This window comes from Oryctolagus cuniculus, chromosome 19 (assembly GCF_051225735.1).
Source record: "Oryctolagus cuniculus isolate XC-2025 breed Fujian yellow rabbit chromosome 19, ASM5122573v1, whole genome shotgun sequence".
Lineage (NCBI taxonomy): Eukaryota > Metazoa > Chordata > Mammalia > Lagomorpha > Leporidae > Oryctolagus > Oryctolagus cuniculus.
Window position 1 is genome coordinate 68,927,124 of NC_142885.1, and position 25,009 is coordinate 68,952,132.

General features: G+C 45.2%; 1 protein-coding gene and 1 long non-coding RNA gene across 5 annotated transcripts in view; both read left to right on the forward strand.

Annotated features, from left to right (window-relative positions):
- The window catches only part of ADCY9 (adenylate cyclase 9), a 132,878-nt gene that overhangs the window by 21,253 nt on the left and 86,616 nt on the right, over positions 1-25,009 (forward strand). The gene's annotated exons all lie outside the window — the stretch shown is intronic.
- Positions 706-14,437, forward strand: LOC149120646 (uncharacterized). Its single transcript, XR_016226018.1, has 2 exons — positions 706-8,389; positions 12,664-14,437. It is a non-coding gene; the product is annotated as an uncharacterized LOC149120646 (long non-coding RNA).

Sequence of the window (25,009 nt, forward strand, 5' to 3'; positions counted from 1 at the left end):
CATTCTGCCTTTCAAATAAATAAATGACTCTTAATATATCTTCAAAAATATGCTTCAACTACCATTCAAACATTATTTTGGAGAGAGATTGGAAGGTTGGTTGCCCTTAAAGTGAATTTCATTTTGTTGGTAGGTTTTCCACTGATTCTGGACTGATAATGTTCTTCTAGATTATTCTGCTAGGAAAGCACTTGCTTGCTTCTGATACTGGATCTCTGGATCTGCTCACCGCATGTTTGGTGTGCAAGGAGCCTGCTAATCCTCTGTGGTCCCCAAACAAATGCACCTGCAAAGAAAGTGTCTAATGCAGACCTCATGGTTAGAAGTGAGATGTTGCCAATGTCAGAAGGAAACCCCTGGCTATTATAAAGGATTTATGAAAGCCTCTTAATGGTGTTCCTTCTCCCACTCAGGTGTATGTTTTTCTTTATTAAGATCACTGGTTGAGAGCATTTTATTCCACGTCATGTCTGTTTTCTTTGCTCAAACAATCTCTTTGCGGGGCCTCTTGAGTTTCTCTCTGTGTGTTCTCTCCCTTTTTGATCAAACAATGAAGAACACACGTGAAAAGTAGCAGACGTGGTCTGCAGTGCTGGATGAAACATCTCCTGTGTTTTATCTGCTGGTTGGTCCACATTTTGCCCTTTCTTTACAGCCGTTTCAATGTGGTATTTTTTTTTCCTCAGTAGATTTCTTATGCCTTTTTTTTTTTTTTTTTTTTTTTTTTTTTTTTTTTTGACAGGCAGAGTTAGACAGAGAGTTAGGCAGAGTTAGAGTGAGAGAGAGAGACAGAGAGAAAGGTCTTCCTTCCATTGGTTCACCCCCTAAATGGCTGCTACGGCCGGTGCGCTGCGCCGATCTGAAACCAGGAGCCAGGTGCTTCCTCCTGGTCTCCCATGCCGGTGCAGGGCCCAAGCACTTGGGCCATCCTCCACTGCACTCCCAGGCCACAGAAGAGAGCAGGACTGGAAGAGGAGCAACCGGGACAGAACCCGGCGCCCCAACTGGGACTAGAACCCGGGGTGCTGACGCCGTAGGCGGAGGATTAGCCAAGTGAGCCGCGGGGCTGGCCTTCTTATGCTTTCTTAACAGCAAAGAAATCCATGGAAAGTAATGGAACATTTGCTGTGATTTGCATAGCTGGTGAAATGAAGTAAAAAGGGGAAATACTTGGTTCTGAAACAGTGTTGTCACTGGGTACCTGTGTTGTGGAACCTGGAGGAAATTTCACCTTAGCAAAGACCCAGGTTGTGGAACTGTAGCTTCCCGGAGAGAAACTGCCGTTCAGAGCCTGCTGGAGTCATGTTTTCTGAGGACCGCAGTGACTGATTCAGTGTCAAGTAATTGCAGAAAGTTAAAAACTTGCAAAACTACGGTGCAAACAAGAAATTTCAAAGGACTTTTCTTGCCTCTAACGCACATTTCACAGTGACTTTCTCAGCTAGAGTTTAATAAACTCCCTGCTCTTTCTAGCTCCCAAAAGAAATTGTGATTGGGAACACTTGGAGAGCCGATGGCTCTAAGATGTCAGCTTTGTCCCGGTGCCATTTGGAGTTCATGTGGAAATGTTTGCTTTCACAGTGCTAGTCATGATGTTACTTTATTTAGTAGCTATTAAATTTCCAATTCCATATACTCCCCTGGATGTGGTCCAGCTTGCACTAAGGTTTCTGTTTCTTTCAAACACCCTTGCTTATGGTGTGTGGAGCAAGGAACAAGGAATATTGACAAAGTTGTTAGCCTAGATGGTAATTTTAAGCTATTTGATTTTTTTATAACACTCCCCCCCCCTTTTTTTTTGATGTAGAATTCACATTGCCATGCAATTCACTCAAAGTATACAATTGAATGACTCTTAGTATATTAATAGAACTGTACAACCATTGTCACAGTCAATTTTATTCATTTATTTAAGAGGCACAGAGAGAGAAAGGGAGAGCGAGCGAGTTCCCATCTGTTGATTCATACCATGAATGCCTAGAGTGGCCTGGGAGCTGAAGTCAGGTCTCCCACATAGGTGGCAGGGACCCTGTGACTGGAGCCGTCACCACTGTCTTGCAGGGTCTGCATTAGCAAGAGGCTGGAATCAGGAGCCAGAGCTGGAGGTTGAGCCCAGGTCGTCTGATGAGGGCCAATACCGCACCCCTTTCAGGTCCTGGTCAGTTTTAGAATATTATCATCACTCCAAGAAGGAACCCTGTCCCCTTTAGCAGTCACATCCCCTTTTCCCAAAACTCTCCAGCCTCTGGCAGCCACTAACCTTTACCTGTTCTGGGCATTCCATGTAATTGAAACCACAAATGTGTCCTTTTGTGCCTGGCTTCTGGCATTGAGCCTTAGGTTCATCCAGGTTGTCCATACTGCATTGCTTTTCATGGCAGAAGTTACTACATAGCATGGATAGAATGTATTTCATTTTTACATTCATCACTTGATAGGAAAAGTATCCTTTTTTGAAATGAACAGTCAGGCTGATTGAAAATAAGCTGAAATGATTGAATACATCTTTTATTATATAATAACGTACCTTGACTATTATCTCACCATTTCATTTTCACTAGTGTTTAGAAGTTTTCCTGAAAGGTATGATTAAATGAGATGAATTACAATTTGATGTCAAGATGTCAGGTGATTTATTTATTTATTTTTGTTTTGTTTTGTTTTTTAAAACAGCCAGCCTTGTTTCCAGGTTGATTAAATATTAAGTTCTCTGGTCCTTTCCCTTTCTCCCAGCTGGCTCCTTAATAGAGAGCTTTAGGGGTAGCATATGGTTGAATATGGAACTAGCCTCATTTGATATGTTGTTAGATACAAGTATCAATAATAGGAAGTCTTTCTGGATGGTTGAGTCTCTGAAGTGCTGAGAATTTTCCCTTTTAGTCAGTCAGACATTTTCCTGTTTTATCCAGCTTCAACATTTGGTTTTACATGTTTGAAATGTATAAAACATTTTCCTCCTTCGTGAAAATGAAATATGCCAAACAAAATGTGATTTTCTTGATGACTCAGTTATTTTACTACTTGCTATTTGGCTTTTACTAATATAGCAATTTCCCTATAAAAATAGAAATTTCTGCTTTCCTTTAAATAAACCCAGATTGTTCTGTTTTTCTAGTTCTTATGTTTTTAAAAATAACTTTTTCTGCTTGCTCTTTTGCTGTCAGTTTATGTAGCTGTTATTATGCTTTCCTGTAATAGATTTATTTCTAGTTCTCACTTTGTTTCACCAAAAACAAAAACAAATAATGAAGCTTGCTAACCCTGCAGGTATAGTTTGATTAAAAGGACTAAGAATTTGGTCTTTGTTCAATTTTTTTGGTTGCCAGCTGTACTCTGAATAAGTGAGGTTGCTGGGTACTTGAGTTTATGATGAATCAGGTGTTGTTACAGTTATTTTTAGTGCATTTTTTTAAAAAAGATGTTTATTTTATTTGAAAGACAGAGTTACGGGGCGAGAGAGAGAAAGAGAAAGAGAAAGAAAGAGGTAGGTTTTCCATCCCCTAATTCACTCCCCAAATGGCCGCTACAGCCAGAGCTCAGCTGATCTGAAGCCAGGAGACAGGAGTCAAGAGCTAAGAATTTCTTCTGGGTCTGCCACAAGGGTGCAGGGGCCCAAGCAGTTGGGCCATCCTCTGCTGCTTTCCCAGGTGCATTAGCAGGGAGCTATATTGGAAGTATGGCAGCCTGGACTGGAACCAGTTCCGTATGGAATGCCGGCACCACAGGCAGCGTTTTACCCACTATGCCCCAGCGTGAGCTCCTTTTAGTGTATTTTTAAAAGGGATGAGGAGCAAGAGAAATTTGAATCAAATCTGTGTTTTAGAAAATAGTCTTTTCCGCAAGACCAAAAGTTGATTTCTTTTGTGTATGTAAAGATAGAAAATGGAATTATAGATTAGATAGTATAATTGATAACTAATTAGAATAATAATTATTTAACTAGTTATAAAGCTAAAATGTAAAGTAGGGAAGTCTTGATTTTTTAAATTAAAATTTAACAAAACTTGGGAAATTACTTGGCACTTTTTTCTGAAAAATCATCTATTGAGAGTAACTGTGTAGAAATTTTGTTGGGGCTGGTGCTGTGGTGTAGCTGGTAAAGCAACTGTCTGCAATGCCGGGATCTCACATGGGTGCCAGTTCGAGTCCTAGTTGCTCCACTTCTGATCTAGTTCCCTAATGTACCTGAAAAGGCACTGGAAGATGGACCAAGTGTTGAGGTCCCTGCACCCACGTGGGAGACCAAGAAGAAATTCCTGGCTCCTGTCTTTGGCCTGGCCCAGCCCAGGAGGATATTTGGGGAATGAACCAGCAGATTGAAGATCTCCCTCTCTGGCTCTCCCTCTCTCTCTGTAATTCTGTCTTTCAAATGAAAACAAACAAATGAAAAAGAAATTTTGTTTGTTTTCCAATACAAGGCAGAGGAAGGAGTGGCTGTATTTCTTACTCTTTGGTTTGTTTATATGTATATATATATACACACACACACACACACACACACATATATAAGATTTATATATATAAATCTTTTATATATAAGATTTTATATAATATATAATATACATATTATATATATAAAAATATTTATTTATTTGAAAGGTAGAGTTACAGAGAAAGAGGGAGAGACAGAGAAAAAGAGAGATCTTCTATCCTCTGGTTCACTTCCCAAATGGCTGCAATGGCTAAGGCTGGGCCAGGCTGAAACCAGGAGCCAAGAGCTTCATTTGGATCACCCACGTTGGTGCACAGGCCCAAGGACTTGGGTGATCTTCCACTGAACTCCCAGGCATATAGCAGGGAGCTGGATTTGGAAGGGGAACAGCTGGAACATGAACCAGAGCCCATATGGGATTCAGGCACTGCAAGCCAGGGCTTAACCTGTTGTGCCACAATGCTGGCTCCCACTCTTTGGTTGAAATGAAAGGTGGGTGTGTGGTTTTTCCTGTCAGGAGTTTGATAACCTGATGCTCAGCAGTGCTTGAGTTTTTGTTTGTGTTAGAAGCTTTGCTCCTGCTGAAGGGCTGTGTCAGCAGCCAGTGTGCCTCGTTTGGGCTGTCCGTGCCTTCATTTTCAAAATAGTAAATGCGAGTCATTTAAAATGGCATATAGTTTACCTAACAAATGGCAATCTAGGCATCCACTGAAGGGTTGGGTTAGGGTTACATAAGTTGATGCACACAAAGGCATGGAGACAGGTGTTCTGTGGATGTGGGTTTTTGCCTGGCTGCTCTGCCCCCAAATATGTTCTCATCAAGATTGAAACCATGGATTCAATGTTAACCCCATGAGCAGCCAGGGGCCCTGCTCTCAGTGTGTCAGTCACCCTGAAGCACAGGGGTGAGTGTTAGGGCTGTGGATCAGCAAGGGCTGGTGGATTCAGTCTTCGGTCTCTACAAAGTACATCCTAGCCCCTGTTCTTGGTCCTGGGACTCATGGTGACAAAAGCCCCTGCCTCAAGAAACTGGAAACATACCCTATGATCAGGGACACACACATACACACACAAGAAGCTGGACACAGTGTCCCATGGCCATAGCCATGTGGGCTACATGGAAAAATGAAACAGACTGAAGACACAGACCCTGATGTTACTGATTTTATGTTTGGCAGCTGAAGGCACATTCATCTTTCTGAATAGATGTTCATTAATATTAAGACCATGTTATGGGCTGGCACCATGGCTCAATAGGCTAATCCACTGCCTGTGGTGCTGGCACTCTGGGTTCTAGTCCCGGTTGGGGCGCCAGATTCTGTCTTGGTTGCTCCGCTTCCAGTCCAGCTCTCTGCTGTGGCCCAGGAAGGCAGTGGAGGATGGCCTAGGTGCTTGGGCCCTGCACCTGCATGGGAGACCAGGAGAAGCACCTGGCTCCTGGCTTTGGATCAGCACGGTGAGCCGGCCGCAGCGCCCTTTGGGGGGTGTGAACCAATGGAAAAAGGAAGACCTTTCTCTCTCTTTCTCACTGTCCACTCTGCCTGTTAAACAAACAAACAAAAGACCAAGTTATGGATATAATACTTAAATCGTACCTCCTCTCGACAGATGAAGTGCATTTTCATGTCAAGTGCCTAGCCCAGTGTTTCCCACAGAAGATCATGTGCCTACCTGTTTGGGGCCTAACTCTGGAGGCTGACATTTCTCCAAGAAGTCTATGTAATGTTGTCAGGAAAAACCCTCGGGCAGGGGTTTCTCCTGACCTAACTTGCTGCTGCTCTGAGCTGCAGGCCTGCCGTTGCTGATTGCTTTCACAGGCGTTATGATACCCGCCCACTGACACCGGCTCCCTGTGCTCTCTCTAGGAACCTTTTCAGGCCTCATATTCCGCCTACCCGCTCCCTCTCCTCCCCTCACTACTATCCTACAGTTTCCTGATACTGTTGACTTTTTTTTTTTTTTTAGATTTATTTTATTTATCTGAAAGACAGAGTTACAGAGAGAGGCAGAGACAGAGAGATCTTCCATCTGCTAGTTCACTCCCCAGATGGCCGCAATGGTCAGAGTTACGCCGATCAGGAGCCAGGAGCTTCTTCCGGGTTTCCCACATGGGTGCAGGGGCCCAAGGACTTGGGTCATCTTCTACTGCTATCCCAGGCCACAGCAGAGAGCTGGATCGGAAGAAGAGCAGGCGGGACTAGAACCGGCTCCCATATGGGATGCCGGGGATTCAGGCCAGGGATTTAACCCGCTGCGCCACAGCGCTGGCCCCTGTTGACTTTTTTTAAAAATCAAAATTCATAGAATGTAAAATTAGCTGTCTTTTAAAAGTCTATTCTTGGGGCTGGCGGTTAATAGTGCTGCAATGGGTGTCACAAGCTGAGTGTCTAGTTCTACCTAGGAGTGGAATTGCCGGGTCATATGGTAATTCTGTGTTTTAAGTTTTTTGAAAACTATGATTGATTTATTTGAAAGGTAGATGGAGGGAAAGACAGAAAGATCTCACATCTACCAGTTTACTCTTCAGATGCTCACAGTAGCTGGTGAGGCTGGATCAGTCCGAGTCTCCCATGTGAGTGTTCAGCCATCATCTGCTACCTCCCAGGGTTCGAAGTGGCATTAAGCTGAAATTGTGAGCATGGCTGGGACTTGAGCCCAGGTACTCCAACGTGGGATGCGAGCGTAGCATGTGGCATCATAACTGCTGTGCCCAACACCTGTCTCCTAAGCTTAACGTTTTCACACATCTCCGTCACTTTTAAAATGAGGAACAGCGGTGGGAGCTGAGGTGCAGCGGGTTAAGCCATTGCTTGGGACACCCACTTCCATATTGGAATGATGGGCTTGAGTCTCAGCTATTCTGCTTCCCGTCCAACTTCCTGCTAACACAGTCCTGCAAGGCAATAGGTGATGACCTAAGCGGTTGAACCCCTGCCACCCATGTGAGAGACCCAGAGGGGGTTCTGCACGCCTGGCACGGCCCTGTCTGGTGTGGGCATTTGGGGTATCAATCAGTGGATGGAAGATAGATCTCCTTCTCTCTCTTGTTCTGCCTTTCCAATAAATAAAAATAAGTATACAAACTTAAAAGCAAAATAGAGTGAGGAGCTTGTAATAAGGATCCTGCAGGAAGTCAGATCTTCCAGCTCCAGAAACCATCCCACACGATTGGGGTAAAGCTGGTGCTGCTGTGACTGTGTGATCTTGACTAAATACAGACTTGAACAGGGTGAATTTGTAGGATAGATGGAACAATTTAAAGATGTTGTTGATAAACATGCGAGTTTTGTTTGTCCCTCTCAGGCTGGTATTGGATTTGACCACTTTGGAATTAGGTATTAGATAAACAGTTGGTATCTAGGGCAAGCTTTTTTTTTTTTTTGGTTACTATTTAAATATTGACCAAAAAAAAAAAAAAAAAAAAAAGAAGAGAAGAAATCCCAAACAACTCTAGGAACTTTCTCGTCTGAACGAATCCAAACTGTCTAAATACAGTGTGGTAAAATTAGCCTTCCCCTCTGGTTTCCGTGGGGTTGAGGAGCCCATGAGCAGGTTGTGCCTGTGGGGACGCCCTGGGTTCACTGGCTGTCCTCAGAGCGCAGGGACGTGGGATACTTGCCACAGCCAGCCATGTTCCCACAACGCTTCCTTAATATAGAACGTTTTTAAAAGAAACACTGGCTGCTCAAAGAGCTCTACTCCCAAACATGGTCATCAGTTCATAGTTCATTTTTATTTTGTTTTTGTGTAGTTAAAACAAGAAGTCGTGTGTAAACTTGTCAGTGTTACCAAGTGTCAGTATTGTTTAGGGTAGAAGAGGAGAAAACCGAGTTTCTAATGGGAAAAAAAAAATCTGTTCATGCTGAGGGCAGAGGAAGAGGCAAGGTTCCTCTGTGGGCAGACCGGTGCTGGTGGAGACGGGCCAGCCCTGCAGCCTGGATTTGCTGAGAAGTCAGGGTGAGTGGGGACCTCCCTGGGAGGGAGCGGGGTACCTGTGGGCTACGCTCAGCTGACTCAGTGGCAGTGCTCCCTGCCCGTGCACACCAATTCACCTGAAAAGGTGCCCTCCTGAGCAGTGGGTTTCTGTTGTCACCTGTGGATGACAGCGGGGGCTATGAGGCAGCACTCAGGCCTTAGAGCCCAGCAGATGTCACTTACTATTTTTTTTTTAAAGATTTATTTGAATGGCAGACTTATAGAGAGGCAGAGAGAGGGAAAAGGAGAAGGAGAGGGAGAGGTGGAGAGAGAGAGAGAGGGGTCTTCCATCCACTGGTTCACTCCCCAGTCAGCCGCAACAGCAGGAGTTGCATGGATCCGAAGCCAGGAGCCAGGAACTTTTTCCAGGTCTCCCACACAGGTGCAGGGGCCCAAGGACTTGGGCCATCCTCCACTGCTTTCCCAGGCCATAGCAGAGAGCTGGGTTGGAAGTGCGGCGCCCACATGGGATGTCAGCACTGCAGGCAGCGGCTTTCCCTGCTATACCGTGGAGCTGGCCCCAGTCATGTTTTATTGGGGGTGAATGTAGGGTGGTGAAGACGCTGGGGATAAGTGGGTGTAGCTTCCGCAGGAGGTCAAAGGAACACAAGGATCCCATCAGGGAGAGCGCTGTTCTGGAAAACGACCTTGGGGTCTGGCTTTGTTTCACTTTCTATGTTAAAACCACCTTTGCACCTGCCCATAGGCCGAACAAAGGTCTAGAGTTCCTACTGGCAGCTGAGCTCATGAGGAGGAATAAGCCACAGGCCTTGTCTCTAAAACCTCCCAAGGGACCCTAGTACTGTTGGTGGGGACGTGAAGTGGTGCAGTTCCTGCAAAGGCTAAGCGGGGTCACCATGTGACTCAGCAGTTCCTCTCCCGGGTGGGTGCTTAAGGAGCACGGGAAACACGAGTCCACCCTGAGACCTGCGCACAAGTGTCCACAGCATCCTTGCTCCCTGGAAACAGCCCAGGTGTCCCCTCCACCGAGGAGCTGGTAAACAGTGCTATGGGAGACCATCCAGCACTGACAGTGTAGTAGGATAGCATTGGGGCACAACGAGGAGCAGAGCACTGATGCGTGCTACAGGGTGGACAAACCTGGAGACGTTATTAAGTGAAAGAAGCCAGACGCAAAAGGCTGTATACTGTCTGATTCCATTTCTGTGAAATGTCCAGAATATGTAAATCTATAAAGACAGAAAGTAGATTAGTGAGTGCTAGGGTTTGGGGGAATTGAGGGGAAATGGGAAGTGAGTGCTAATGGGTACAGGTTTTCCTTCTGGGGTGATAAAAATGTTCTGAAATTGGTTATGGTGATGATTGCATAACTCTGTGAATATACTAAAAATCACCAAGTTGGATACTTTGGGTGAAGTTCATGGCATATGAATTATATCTCAATAAAGTTGTTATAAAAAATAACTGCCAGACTAATATTAACAGCTCATAAGAATATATTGAAGTATAAGGCGACCGTAGATGGGAAGTAGGGATTTTGTGGACCATGGAGGGGAGGGGATGGGGAAGGTGGTGCTCTGGTAGCCTTTTTGGGGGACATGGCTCCTTGGAGGAATTGCAGAGCTTTGGGGGTCAGGTTCACAATTCTGGAGATGCAGAATCTTTCCTTTCCATTGATGTTCAGAGTTGTACAAGTTGAGGAGAGCTGTTTCATGCTAGCCACGGGACTGATCTATAAACCAGATGCCAGCATATTACATTACTGTGGGGAATAGCGTGTACTTTTCCAGTGGCTCACATATTCCTGTCTACTGCCCAGAGCATGCCCTCTGTGATATCAAGGTGTCCGGGTGGCCCAATTAATAGTAACAAGATTGCTTAAGGAGTGTAGCGTGCACGCAGAGGGGCAGCACGTCTCTGCAGTGACTGAGTATTCGCGCCCTCTGGGTTGCGCGCCCTCCCTGAACTGTGCAGACTAAACACCACCAAACTCTTAGCTTAAAGAAGAGAAAAAGGGGCCCAGCGTTGTGTCACACTGGGTTAAGCCACTGCCTGTGGTGGCAGCATCTCATGTGAGAGCTGGTTTGAGTTCTGGCCTAGCTCCCTGCTAATGTGCCCGGGAAAGCAGTGAAGGATGCTTCAAGTACTTGGGTCCTTGCCACCCACATGGGAGATCCAGATGGAGTTTGGATCCTGGTGTTGGTCTGGCCCAGCCTAGATCATTGGGGCCATTTAGGGAGTGAACCGACAGATGGAAGATCGATTCTTTTCTCTCTCTCTAATTCAGCCTTTGAAAGGAGTACATCTTAACAAAGAAGAGGGGATGGGGGAGACATTGAGGTACAGCAGGTTAAGCCACTGCTTGGGATCCTGGCATCCCATATTGCAGTGCTGATTTGTCCTTGCTGCTCTGCTTCCAATCTAGCTTTCTGCTAACACATCCTGGCAGGCAGAAGATGAAAGTTCAGGTGCTTGGGATCCTGCGTTCACCTGGGAGATGCAGATGGAGGTCCTGGCTTCAGACTTTGGCCTGACCCAGCCCTAGCTGTGGTGGTCATTTGGGGAGCAAACCAGCATATTAAAGATCCCCAATTGCTCTCTGTCATTCTGCCTGTCAAGCAGATGACAATGAATTTTTAAAAAATTTTAAAGAAAATGAAGAAGAGGGGATGTCACAAAGCAAGCAAATCCATATAAAAATTGAAACCTCAGGGCCAGTGGGTTAAGCCACTGACTGCAGTGCCAGCATCTCATGTGGGTGCCCATGCAAGTCCCAGCTGCTCCACTTCCAAATCAGCTCCCTGCTAACATGCCTGAGAAAGCAGCAGAAGATGGCCCAAGTGTTTGGGCTGCTGCACCCATGCGGGAGACCTGGATGAAGCTCCTGGCTTCGGATTGGCCAAACTCTGGCCATTGCAGCCATTTGGGGAGTGAACCAGTGGATGGAAGACCTCTCTCTGTCTCTCCCTCTCTGTTTCTCTCTAATTCTGCCTTTCAAATAAATAAACCTTTAAAAAAAATCAAAACCTCACCATAAGAGAGAAAGTTGTCTGTCATAAGGAATACAAATAGATGCAGAAATGTGTAAAAATAAAGTCAAAATGTTTTCAAATTAATGGTGTGCAGGTAAAGGTTGGGAATGTATCAGAATAGAATAGGGCTGACCAGGCCAGTTCTAGGGAGGGTGGGGATTTGAAGGAGAGGCAAATTTCGCTGGTGTGTCTTTCTACAAAGCCTCATAATGAACGTCTTTCTTTAACTCTCATCTGGAGCTCTGCAAAGCAGGCATGGTGGAGTCAGTGGGAGTGTCAAGGAGGTCGTTGGCAGCATTATCCACCTCAGAGGTGTGGAATTGTAGAAACAAGGGTGGGTCTTCTCGTTTGGTCAGTAGCCCTAAAGAGAGGGGTTGGGGTTGAGTGGGAGAACACTGAGATTGCAGATTAAAGAGGGCACAGAGGTGTGGCACTGTGGCTTAGCAAGTTAAGCCACTGCCTGTAGTGCTGGCATCCCATATGGGCGCTGGTTTGAGACCCGGCTGCTCCACTTGCAATCCAGCTCTCTGCTATGGCCTGGGAAAGCAGTGGAAGATGGCCCAAGTCCTTGGGGCCCTGCACTCACGTGGGAGACCAGAGGAGGCTCCTGGCTCCTGGCTTCGATTTGGCGCAGCTCCAGCCATTGCAACCAACTGGGGAGTGAACCAGTGGATGGAAGACCTCTCCCCCTCTTTCTGCCTCTCTTTCTCTCTCTGTGTCACTCTGACTTTCAAATAAACAAATAAATCTTAAAAAGGGGGGCGGGCATAGATAGGGAAGAAAGGCATTATGGGAAAAGGCAAGGTTGCGTAGGAGGTAGGAATGTAGACCAGGCATGCCTTGTAGCAGGTAGGCAGTGTAGATGGGGTGTGCTGTGTAGAAGGTAGGCTCTGTAGGCAGGGTGTGTTTATTCTGGTTCTCTTGTTTTATGAACTGGTGTCTTCAATGCTGAGACACCCACATGGAGCATTGTCATCCTACTACTATGGTTGGATCTCAGTTCTCAGATTGCCTCCTGCCACATCTGTGAACATGGCTGATAACCAGAATCCAGCAGATACAAGACAGACTGATAACACTGCAGAACGATTGCTTAGTTTTGGTATGATAATGGTGTTGGGGCTATGTGTGCTTTTTAAAATTTTATTTTTATAGAGATATTCCTAGAAAATCAGTGGATAAAATCTATATTTTACACAAGTGCTGGGAATGAGGTCTTCCCTTAAGCTCATTAAATCCCATTCTTGCAAACTCCCCCTCTAGGCTGATGGATGTGAATGTGTGTTCGAGTTCCAACCCGCCCTGGGTGTGTGTCATCTGCAGATGTCATCCGAGATGAGCATGCATTTGGCCTTAAGGCACCCATGTCCCACCTCCAGTTCAGTTCCTGGCTCTGGTTCCCTGTTTCCACTTCCCTCCAATTCACACTCTGAAGCAGGGGTGACAGCTCAAGTTGTTGGGTTCCTGCCACCTGTGTGAAGGACTTGGATTGCATTTCCAGCTCCCAGCTTTGACCCGGCACGTCCCTGGCCACTGTGGACAAGTTGGCAATGAATCAGCATATGGGAGCTCTGTCTGTCTCCTTGGCAATCTGACCTTGGATGTGTGTCACATTAAAGGCTTTCTGACCTCAGAGCTGGGGTTCTCGCGCCTCCTTGTCCTGCAGCACACAGGATCTAGCCTGCTGTCTCTGTTGACCCTGTGTGCAAAGCACTAGAGAAGCAATTCCTCCTCTTCTTTTGTGTCACCATCTTCGTCCTTCTCCTCCCTTGGCATCCACCCCCTTACAGCCTCCAAAGTGGAGGACAGACTGCCTGTCTCCTGATCCCTCTTCTCGCCTGACCCAGCTACCTCCTCCGCCACTTGCCTCTGGACTCACCGCAGGCGCTGTGATGTTGAGGCCGTGGGTGTGCGTGAGGGAAAGGAAGACGTTTTGACTTGATGTGGTGGGAGGTTGGGTTCTCTGGCAGGGTTTTTGAGTGGGGCTGTGAACGTCAAGACGACTGTGGTTTTCACGTGTCAAAAGGATTTATTCCTTTAACAGTCATCTGCTAAGTGTCTTGGATTTCGCTGGTGTGTCTTTCTACAAAGCCTCATAATGAACATCTTTCTTTAACGCTCATCTGGAGCTCTGCAAAGCAGGCATGGTGGAGTGTGCTATGCGTGGCCAGTTCTTCGGGAGCCGGGAGCCACTCCTGGCTCCAGGGATGGTGGGAGGACGCTACGGTGGGCTGGTCTCATGGTCTGCATGAGCGATGTAGTCTTTTCTTTAACGTGAAGTGAAGAGACTTCTCAGGTGCTCTGTATTGATTCATTCTAATTTGTGTCTCTGGACAGAAGTGACACACGAGGTCCCAGCAGTTCCAGGAACGCAAGCACGTGGAGAAGGAGTTTTCTCCTGACTGCCTCGCCCTCCCCCGGGGCCACCCCACACCACATATGTTAGTTATGCACCTCTCTTCCTTTTCCATAAAGTACAGACCTATAAATATTTCTCAGTTTAAAAATAATGTTTTCTCTACTGTGAGTCAAGGTTCAGTTCTCCTCTGTCTAATTTTAGTTCCTTGTTTTTATGAACTTGGAAATGTTGTCCTTAACCAGAAAACAGAAAAAAAGCACACATAGAAACAAAGGAAAGTTCTTGCTGCATTTCTCTGTCATGTAGGCATGTCTACGTGAGATTTTCTATTTCGGTCTTGAAAACCGAGATTGTGAATTAACACAGGAGCCGAGAGAAGACCGGGTCTGAAAGAGCACTCTCGGCCGGCCGTTCTTTGCTACAGAATGTTTTTGGAGTATGAAATTGCCGTGAATGCCTGCCACAGAAATTTATGTTAGAGCCCTGAGCAATGCAAGCATGGTTCTGAAAGTGTATTTTTATTACCTCCATGAAGCTAATTTTATATGAAAAGGTCAGGACACATAATTCTGTGAAGCCTATGGCTGTCAGTGACCTCTGTTTGCAAGACTTTGTAACTTCTTCATATTCTTATGTACAGAGAGTAATTTTTTCTTGATTAAAATCGGCATAAACCAATTTGTGTTTTAACTTTCCATTCTTTTTTTTAGATTTTTCTGTGCATCTGCAGAATTCACTTAATTTCATTTGTAAAGAGAATATAATATTCCTTTGAATTAATGTTCCATGGTTTGTTTATTTCCTTTTTGAGAGTTTTCGTTTGTTTCAAGTTTTTGTCCCTGTAAATATTATAGCTTTAAAGAGTGTATGGTTTTTGGAGCTCCAGGTTTAGGCAGATGGCAAGGGGTGAACACCTTATTATGATTACTTTTAATTATAAAATTAAAAGATGTTTGCGGCCTAACATTTAGAAAAAATAGAAGCAAAAAGAGTTTTAAAACAGCCTACCTCTCTCTCTGCTTCTCCTCTCTCTGTGTAACTCTTTCAAATAAATAAATAAATCTTTAAAAAAGGGGGGGGGGCTGGAGCTGTGGCATAGTGTGTAAAGCTGCTGCCTGCAGGGCTGGCATCCCACATGGGCACTGGTTTGAGTCCCGGCAGCTCTACTTCCAATCCAGCTCTCTGCTATGGCCTGGGAAAGCAATAGAAGTTGGCCCAACACCCGCATGGGAGACCCAGACGAAGCTCCTGGCTCCAGGCTTCGGATTGGCACAGCTCCGGCTGTTGCAGCCAACTGGGGAGTGAACCAGCAGATGGAAGAGCTCTCCATCTCTTTCTGTGCAACTCTGACTTTCAAATAAATAAATATATCTTTAAAAAAAAACAGCCTTAACACCCATTGTCATTTGAATGTTTTGATCTAAAGCTTTTATATTTTTCAATGCAGATATATATCAGTGATTATCTTTTGACAGTGGTGATATTGTATTAAGCATAGTTTATACTCTTTTTTTTTAAGGTTTGTTTATTTTATTTGAAAGGCAGAATTACAGAGAGAGGGATACAGGGAAAGATCTCCATCTTCCAAGTGGCCACAACAGCCAGAGCTGGGCTGGTCCAAAGCCAGGAGCCAGAAGCCTCTTCTGGGTCGCCCCCATGGGTGCAGAAGCCCAAGCCCCCGGGCCATCCTCTGCTGCTTTCCCAGGCACTATTTTTTTTTAAAGATTTATTTATTTGAAAGGCAGAGTTTTAGAGAGAGAGAGAGTTGGGGGGAGAGTTATGAGAGATATTTTCCATCTGCTGGTTCACTCCCCAAAGGGCAGCAACTACTGTGGATGGGCCAGGCCAAAGGCAGGAGCCAGGAGCTTCTTCCTGCTCTCCCACATGGGTGCAGGGCCAAAGCACTTGGGCCATCTTCCACTGCTTTTCCAGACACACCAGCAGGGAGCTGGATTGGAAGTGGAGCAGCCAGTGTTTGAACCAGTGCTCATATGGGATGCCGGCACCACAGGCTGTGGCTTTACTTGATATGCCACAGTGCCAGCCCAGTTTATAACCTTTTTAAACAAGACCCTGAGCATCTTCCTACTGTTATCCTGCATGCACATCTGTCCCATCATTTTCAATGATTGCACAGTTTTATTTTAGGGAGATACTGTACCTCATTCAGGAAATGTCCTTTGTTGGAAATCTTACGTTGTTTCCAGGATTGTGCTACTATTTACCACTGTACCAAGAAGTGCATTTTCCAGATATCCCTCAACTCAGGATGTGTCTTATAACTCGTTGGCATGTCACAGATTAATTCGAAGTGCTTTCCTGTATTTCACAATAGACAAGCAGTAGTGATGCCTCTCATAATTGCTGGCCTCTCAGATTCAGTGCAGTGAGCTAGTGCAAGTTGGAATGATGTCATGAACATCCGTTTCAGTAGCTGTCTTTGCCCACTTTCATAGCTAGTGAGGCCAAACCCTTTTTTCATGTGTACTGCCCTCTTGAATTTGTTTTTCTTCTTGTTTTAAAGAAGTTTGATTGATTGATTTGTTTGAAAGGCAGAGGGACAGAGAAAAAGGGAGAAGGTAAGGGAGAGGGGGAGAGAGAGTTCATCTATCTGCTAGTTCACTTTTCTAATGCACACAACAATCAAGAGTCAGGGCTGGAGCCAGGCCAAAGCTGGGGACTAGGAGCTCCATCTGGGGTCTCCCATGTGGGTGGCAGGAACCCAAGTACTTGAGCCATTACCTGATGCCTTTTAGGCAGGTTAGCAGAAAGCTGGGTCTGAAGTAGAGGCAGAATTTGATCCCAGACACTCTGATATGGTTCTTTTTTAATTAATTTATTTTTTTATTTCAAAGGCAGTTACAGAGAGGCAGAGGGAGAGAGGGAGAGAGAGGTGTCTTCCATCTGATGGTTCACTCCACAAATGGCTGCAATGGCCAGAGATGAACTGATCCAAAGCCAAGAGCCAGGAGCTTTCTCCAGGTCTCCTACATAGGTGCAGAAGCCCAAGGGCTTGGACCGTCTTCTACTTCTTTCCCAGGCCATAGCAGAGAGCTGGATTGGAAGTGGAGCAGCTGGGTCACGAACCAGTGCCCATATGAGATGCCGGCACTGCACGAACCGGCTTTACCCTCTGTGCCACAGTGTTATCCCCCAATTTGGTTCTTTGTTTTTTTTTTTTTTTTTTTTTTTTTTTTTTTTTTTTTTTTTTTTAAGATTTACTTATTTATTTGAAAGCAAAGTTATGCAAAGGCATAGAGAGAGGGGGGAGGGGGGAGAGGTCTTCCATCAGCTGGTTCACTCCCCAAATGGCTGCAATAGCTGGAGCTGTGCTAATCTGAAGCCAGGAGCTTCTTCAGGTCTCCTACAAGGGTGCAGGGGGTCCAAAGACTTGGGCCATATTCTCCTGCTTTCCCAGGCCATAGCAGAGAGCTAGATTGGAAGTGGGGCAGCTGGGACTCGAATTGGTGCCCATATGGGATGCTGACACTACAGGTGGCAGCTTTATTTGCTATGCCACAGTGCCGCCCCCCTGATATGGTTCTAAGTGGTAGCTTAATCTGCTGCACCACATCACCCACCCCCTAGATTTCTTCTTTTATGAGTTGCCTGTGAATTGGGTCTTCTCCTTATCGATTTGTAAAAAGTCTTTGCTTATCTATAGATTTTTTTTTTTTTTGACAGGCAGAGTGGACAGTGAGAGAGAGAGAGACAGAGAGAAAGGTCTTCCTTTGCTGTTGGTTCACTCTCCAATGGCCGCCGCGGCTGGCGCACCGCGCTGATCCAATGGTAGGAGCCAGGTGCTTCTCCTGGTTTCCCATGGGGTGCAGGGCCCAAGGACTTGGGCCATGCTCCACTGCACTTCCCTGGCCACAGCAGAGAGCTGGCCTGGAAGAGGGGCAACTGGGACAGAATCCAGCGCCCCGACTGGGACTAGAACCCGGTGTGCCGGCGCCACAAGGCAGAGGATTAGCCTAGTGAGCCGCGGCGCCGGCCCCCTTATCTATAGATCTTTGTCTTCTACATATGTTGTAAAATTTCCCTCAGATTGGGGCCGGCACTGTGGCACAGTGGGTTAACGCCTTGGCCTGAAGCGCCAGCATCCCGTATGGGTGGGCGCTGGTTCAAGTCCCGGCTGCTCCTCTTCCAATCCAGCTCTCTGCTATGGCCTGAGATAGCAGTAGAAGATGGCCCAAGTCCTTGGGCCCCTGCACTCATGTGAAAGATCTGGAAGAAGCTCCTAGTTCCTGGCTTCGGATCAGCGCAGCTGTGGCTGTTGTGGCCAATTGGGGAGTGAACCAGCGGATGGAAGACCTCTCTCTCTCTCTCTGCTTCTCCTCTCTCTGTATAACTCTGACTTTTAAGGAAAATAATAAAAAAATTTCCCTCAGATAATAATTGTCTTTTGATAATGTTTTTTGAGAGATACAAATTTAGAAAAATTTATGTTAAATTTATTTATCATTGTCTTATAGTTTTTACCTTTGGTATCATGGTGAAAATGTCTTCCAAATTCAGGATTATGAAAAATATCCACCTATATTTTCTTCAAATCTTTATGTTTTATAATTTTTGTACTTACATCTTTAATTCTTCTAACATTTATTTTCGAATAGGGTATGGGTGGTTCACATGGCTAGGCAGTTATTTATACCAATTATTGTTATGTACAGTTTGATTTTTACTATTTATGCATATGTAAAATTCTAACTTATGTGTCTTTTCTTTCAGTTATTTTTTCTTTCTGTTTTTATATTTTCATTATTCTAAATAAAAGTTAGATTTGTTATTTCCTCATAAAAACTTGTAGACATTTGGTCCAAGTTCTTTGATATCTTGACAGTTTTGAGTCTTCTCACCCACCAGCTTGGTATATCTCTCCATTTATACAGGTCTCCTTAATGCTGCTCAGTAGAATTTTGTAGTATTTTTCTTGAGCTTTTATAAATTTCTTAAATTTATTGTCTGACTGTCTTTTATTGCTACTATGAACAGGAGCGTTTTCCCATTTTATCTTCTAGCTATTGCTGGTGTTTAAGAGAGTTGCCAGTTTTTATTCTTTGTATACAATAAAATTCACCCATAAGTTTGATGAGTTCTAGCAAGTGTCTGCAGTTGTGTAACTCCCAGCACATTTCCTTCCCCCCAAAGTCCCCTTGCACCCTGCTGTGACCCTCCCACGGCCCCGATCAGCCTTCCTTCACCATAGTTTTGCCTTTTGCAGAAGGCCATAGAAATGAATGCCCGCAGTCCGTAGCTCTTGGCGACTATTCTTGTTTGCTTAGAATCATGCCTTTGAGATCCGCCCATGTTGTTGCATGTATCAGTAGTCGATTCCTGCTTATTGCTAAATGATATCCTGTTTTATGGATAGACCACAGTTTGCAATATCCACTCACAGGTTGGTGGATGTTCTCGTTGTCCCAGTTCCTGCCCGTTTATGAATAAAGCTGCAGTGAACATTCCCACGTCTTTTGTGGATACGTATTTTCACTTCTCTTGGTTAAATTCATAGGAGTGGAGTGAGTGGGTTGTATGGTGAGTATGCTAAATTTTGTAAGAAAACATACATCTGAAAATGTTGTTTTTATCTGTAAGAGGTTGCTTACTTGAATTGAGTTTGATTTTTAAAGATGAGATATTTGGGGGCCCACATTGTGGCTCAGTGGGTTAGAGCATTGCTTGGAAGGTCTGCATCCCTAGTCAGTTTTAGAGTGACTAGTTTGAGTTCAGCTACTGTGTGCTTCCAATCCAGCTTCCTGCTGAACTGCCTGGGAGATGGTGGGAAGTGGCCAAAGTGCTTGGGTTCCTGCCACCCCTTTGGGAGACCCACATGGAGTTCCTGACTCCTGGCTTTGGCCTGACATGGCCCTGGCTGTTCTGGGAAGCTGGGGAGTGAGCCAGCAGGTGGAAGCTTTCTCTCTGTCTCTCCCTCATTCTCTGTCACTCTGCCTTTCAAATAAATAAATACAGTTGTGTGTGTTTTAAAGGAGTAGTCTTAGGTCTTTTAGGTAGAAAATCATGTAAATGTAAACTCCCCTTTTAGCCTTTACATCTCATTTCCTTTTATAGAACTGAAGTGTAAAGGCTAAAATTATGCTTTTCTCCACTTAGGTTTATAGTAACATTTGACTTGTATGTGTGTACACGTGTAAGAAAGCTAGCCGGTTAGCTCCTGAAAGACTTTGGGGGAGAGTTTTGATCTCCCCACAGCAGAGACAACCACGTGGAAACATCCCTGGGCCTTGTGTTTTCTCCTGTGCTTAGGCAGCATTAGGGACTGTGCTTGGATGGAATAAGGCTGTGCCGTTCCAGTCGATCACGATCATGGGCTGTTCTCCATAGGAGTGAGTTTTGAGCAAAATTATAACTTCCTTGTATAATAAGGCTCATATTTTGGCCTCACTTCGCATGCCATAAAACAAAATAGCTTTTCTTCGCACTGGCCATGGAGAGCACACACGGAAAGGAGACCAATTCTTAATTGTGATGTCATTTGCATCTCTGAAGCATTACTCATAAATGACTGACTCTGTCGACACACCATCCGTCAATCAAACAGACCTAGGGCTGTCTGCTGCTGGCAGCCGCCGGCTGGGTGCACTTCTGTTTCCTGTAGCTGTTTCGGGTATTTTCTTCTTCAGCCCCCAGGTGCCTCACCCCACGCTCATTACCGAGAGACCTCTTAGACCCCAGAGCACTCACCTAGAGCATCCCACCTGTGTGTGGGATGAAATGGTTTGAAAGCTGATGACCTGGGAGGCAGACAACTGGAGCTTTCATCTTTGAACACAAAAGATGGGAAACCTCAATCTCTTGTTGAACTTTTTTTAAAGATTTATTTATTTATTTGAAGGTCAGTCTTACAGACAGAGAGGGAGAGAGAACTAGAGAGGGAAAGAAAGAGAGAGAGCTATCTTCTGTCTGCTGGTTCACTCGCCACACGGCCACAATGACCAGGACTGCGCCAGGTGGAAGCCGGGAGCCAGATGCTTCATCTGGGTCTCCGACATGGGTCACAGGGGGTTTAAGCGTTTGGGCCTTCTTCCAGTGCTTTTCTCAGGCCATTAGCAGGAGCTGAATCAGAAGTGGAGCGGCCAGGATTCCAGCGGGTGCCTGTGTGGGATGCTGGCATCACAGGTGGTGGCTTTTCCCAACCAGCTTTTCCAGATCTAGAATTCACTACTTTCTCCTAAAAACCTACTTGCATTTTTTCTACTCAGACCAGGCTCTCATGTTAGCCAGGCATTTATGCCTGTTGAACCCCTGCTCACGTCCTAAGATCCAAAGCTTCCCCTCACTTCCCAGGAAGACTGGACCATTCCCACCTCTGTTGATTCCTTGTTGTCTAGTGAATCTCTGGGGCTGTCTCTTCCTTCCCTGGACTGTGGGCTCTGGAGCACGTCTTCCTAGCCCATTTGCATCTTCCCTGTGTGGTGCTTTGCAGAGACCCGTACTCATGGGTGTTCACAGATTACACGCATGTGCCAGAGCATATTCTTGTAAACATTTTCCCTCATCATTTCTTACCATGATTCAATGTTCCTCTGGGATTTAAAAATTAATTTTGGGGTTGAAGTAATAAACAAAAATATTAATCTTTGTCATCTGTAACCTGTATAAATTATATAAAACTAAGTCAGTGTCAGGGCCGGCACTGTGGCGCTTGCACTGCCGGCATCCCATATGGGCGCCGGTTTGAGTCCTGGCGGCTCTACTTCCAATCCAGCTCTCTGCTATGGCCTGGGAAAGCAGTAGAGGATGGCCCAGGTCCTTGGGCTCCTGCACCCGTGTGGGAGACTTGGAGGAAGCTCCTGGCTCCTGGCTTCAGATCGGCTCAGCTCCGGCTTTTGCAGCCAACTGGGGAGTGAACCAACGGATAGAAGACCTCTCTCCCTCTGCCTTCTCTCTCTGTGTAACTTTGACTTTCAAATAAATAAATAAATAAATAAATAAATCTTTTAAAAAAATGAACTAAGTGTGTTGCACACTTCCCAACATTGTCCTGCCTCACCATTATTCTGCATAAGTGGCCCATACAAGTGTCACCAGTTATACTTAAGTCTTTATTAGTTTCAAAATAACCTTTTTCATTTTTCCATGTAAAGAAATACTGAATCCCCCCCCCCCCCGCCATCTTTTAACCTTCTTCCATTTGATAATTTGCTACATTGTCTTCTCCTGTCCTTGAACAAATGAGGCTGAGGATGGACATCCACTCCTTTGCCGGGTGGGAGCGGTCCCTCCCTCCATGTCTGGGATTCCGAGTAGGCCAGTGACCAGTGAATGACTGCCACCATCCACGTGTGCCTGTGTTGACTGACCTGTTCCCAGGCTCAAATCCTGTTTGTTAAACTGATAACAGGCCACCCCGTTGGGATGCCCAGTGCACCACACGTGTTGCGATTGGCAGAGGGCTTATCACACTGGCGTTTCCAGTGCCAATAACAGGGCAAAGAATCATGTAAGGCAACTGCCCTGTTTTGCCATGAGCCAACTCTCTGTTTTTGAAAGGCAGAGCAACAGAGAGAGAGGGAGAGAGAGACAGAGAAAAAAGAAATATTCCATCCACTAGTTTAATCTTCCAGTGGCTGCAACAGGAACCAGCAACTCCATCTGGGTCTCTCACATGAGTGGTAAGGACCCACGCGCTTGGGCCGTCTTCTGCTTTCCTTGGTGCATTAACAGGAAACCCGACTGGATGCAGAGCTGGGACTCAAAGTGGTGCTCATAGGGGATGCTGGTGTTGCACGCTGTGGCTTGAGCTGCCTTACCACAAAGCTGGTGCCAAGAGCCAGCCCTTAAAGTGCGTTTGTGACGCAGTTCCTAAACTCTTCACATTCAGAATCCTGTTGAAGTTAGTGTAGTGATTAAAAGGATGGACCTTGGGGCTAGACAAATCTAGACCTGAGTCCTGGCTTTACTGCTTATTAGATGTGTGATCACCAGCAAGACACACCTGTGTTTGCATACTTTGTGGAGTCCTGCCGTCCCTCAGGCAGCCCAGAACTTTTACACAGATGGACAGTAAAAACAAGCATTAACTAGTGTTCCTCTGTTTGGGGGCTAAAATTAATTAATTAATTACAGTAGAGACTCCTTGCTTGTATTTTCCCCTTTCATTAATGAAGAGCCAGGTTAGTGGCACATAATCTAAGTACACTAAGCTCCGCCCTTCAAGATGTAGGGTTTGGCTGTTAGGAGCAAGCACTCCTGGCCCTGTGTGTTCATTTTTCTTTTTCCCTCTTTATTTTTTTCCATTCCTTTTGGGGTTTTAAGTGATTATATTTTATTTCTTCTATTGATTTATTATATCTCTTTTTAAAATTTATTTTAGTTGTTACCCAATGTTTATAATATACATCTTTAAGTTATCACAGCCTGCCTTCAAATATTATTCTCTTAATCTGTTATATATGAATCTTGACACTGGTGTTGTAACACAGCAGGTGAAGCTGCTGCCCATAACACTGTAAAAGGAGCCAGCGTTGTGATGCGGTGGGTTAAGCTGGCACCTGCGATGCCAGCATCTTACATAAGCACTGGCTTGGATCCTGGCTGCTTCACCTCCTAATGTCACTGGGAAAGCATCAGAACAAATGCTGGGGCCCCCGCCACCCATGTGGGAGACCCAGATGGAGCTCCTGGCTCCTGGTTTCTTCAGCCTGGTCCAGCCTCAGCTGTCAAGGCCACAGTAGATGGAAGATCTTTCTCTCTCTCTGTAACTCCATAACTTTCTGTCACTGTGCCTTTCAGATGAACAAACACATCTTGAAAAGAAAGCGAGCAAGAGAGGGGGGGGGAGGAAGAAAGGGAGTGGGGAAGAACGGATGGAGGGAGCGAGGGAGGAAAGAATCTGCTAAGCACTTTAAATCACTCTCCTTTGTGCTTTTTAAGCTCCTTGCAAGGGTATACATTTTCCGTATCACTCAGCGTGCAGTCTGGAGAACAACAAGCTCTATCATTATACTTTTTCATGTACATAATTTTCCCCAAATTAAGACCTTGAAAAAAATTTTGCAGGTGGTAACTGAAAAATTGGGTAATGTGTGTTAATAAAAGAACAAACATAGACATATTTTTTAGATGAGACTTTTCTCTGTCAGTAACAAATAGGACACAAATAAGAGTTTTAAAGAATATTATCTTGGGGCTGGTGCTGTCTGTGGCTTAGCAGGTAAAGTCACCGCCTGAAGTGCTGGCATCCCTTATGGCTGCTAGTTTATATTCTGGCTGCTCTACTTCCAATCCAGTTCCCTGCTAATGGCCTGGGAAAAGCAGGGAAAGATGGCTCAAGTGTTTGGACCCCTGTCACTCATGTACCTGGTCCAGCCCTGGCCTTTGTGACTATCTGGGAAGTGAACCAGCAGATGGAAAAACTAACTCTCTGTCTCTCTCTTCCTCTCTCCCCTCCTCCACCTCTCTCTCGCTTTCTCTCACTGTAACTTTGACTTTCAAATAAATAAATCTTAAGAGAAATCCCTTGGTGAACCATTTAAAAAATAGTCATATCTGTGCAAAAGATAGTAATGTAATTATAGTAGCAAAAATTTGAATAGCATCTAAATCCCTACCAATAGGTAATTCGTAAGGTAACTGGTAAATTGACCTGATAGAATATTGCATTTATTCATTGTTCCACATACTCTGGTTGCATTACCACTGTGTGTATGTCTTATGTCATTAACTCTTCAAAGTTTCCCCAAGCAGGTTGACACTATTTTTGTTCCATTTTTGCAAATGAGGAAACCAAGACACAGGTTAAACGACTTCCCTAAGTCACACTGCTGGGTAGATGGAGGGCTTGATGTGCAACCTCCCCAATAATAACAGTGAAACAACAGACTGAAGTGAGAATGAAATCACATTTTAAATTTCTCTGATTTGCAAAAATGAAAAAGCTTGATGGTAGTTGTTGGTGGGGGTGGGGCAGGGAACCAAGAAGATGAGGGTGCCCGTCCATAAGAGCCCTGGGCAGGCATTTGGCCACCTGAGCGTCTTTCAGAAGCTTACGTGTCATATTGTTTGACCAAGTCATGCTACTGTTAGCAATTGACCCAGTGATAATACTTGTGTAAGCATGCAAATATGAGTTTATGAAGATTTTGTTTACAGTCTTGTTGGCAGAAAATTGGAGATTACTTGAATATCTATTGATTTTAAATTATGGTCGGTTATATAGTGGAGTACTTGTAAACATTTGTAAGAATGATGTAGATCTGTGTGTTGAAAAGAGCAAGTGACTGTGCC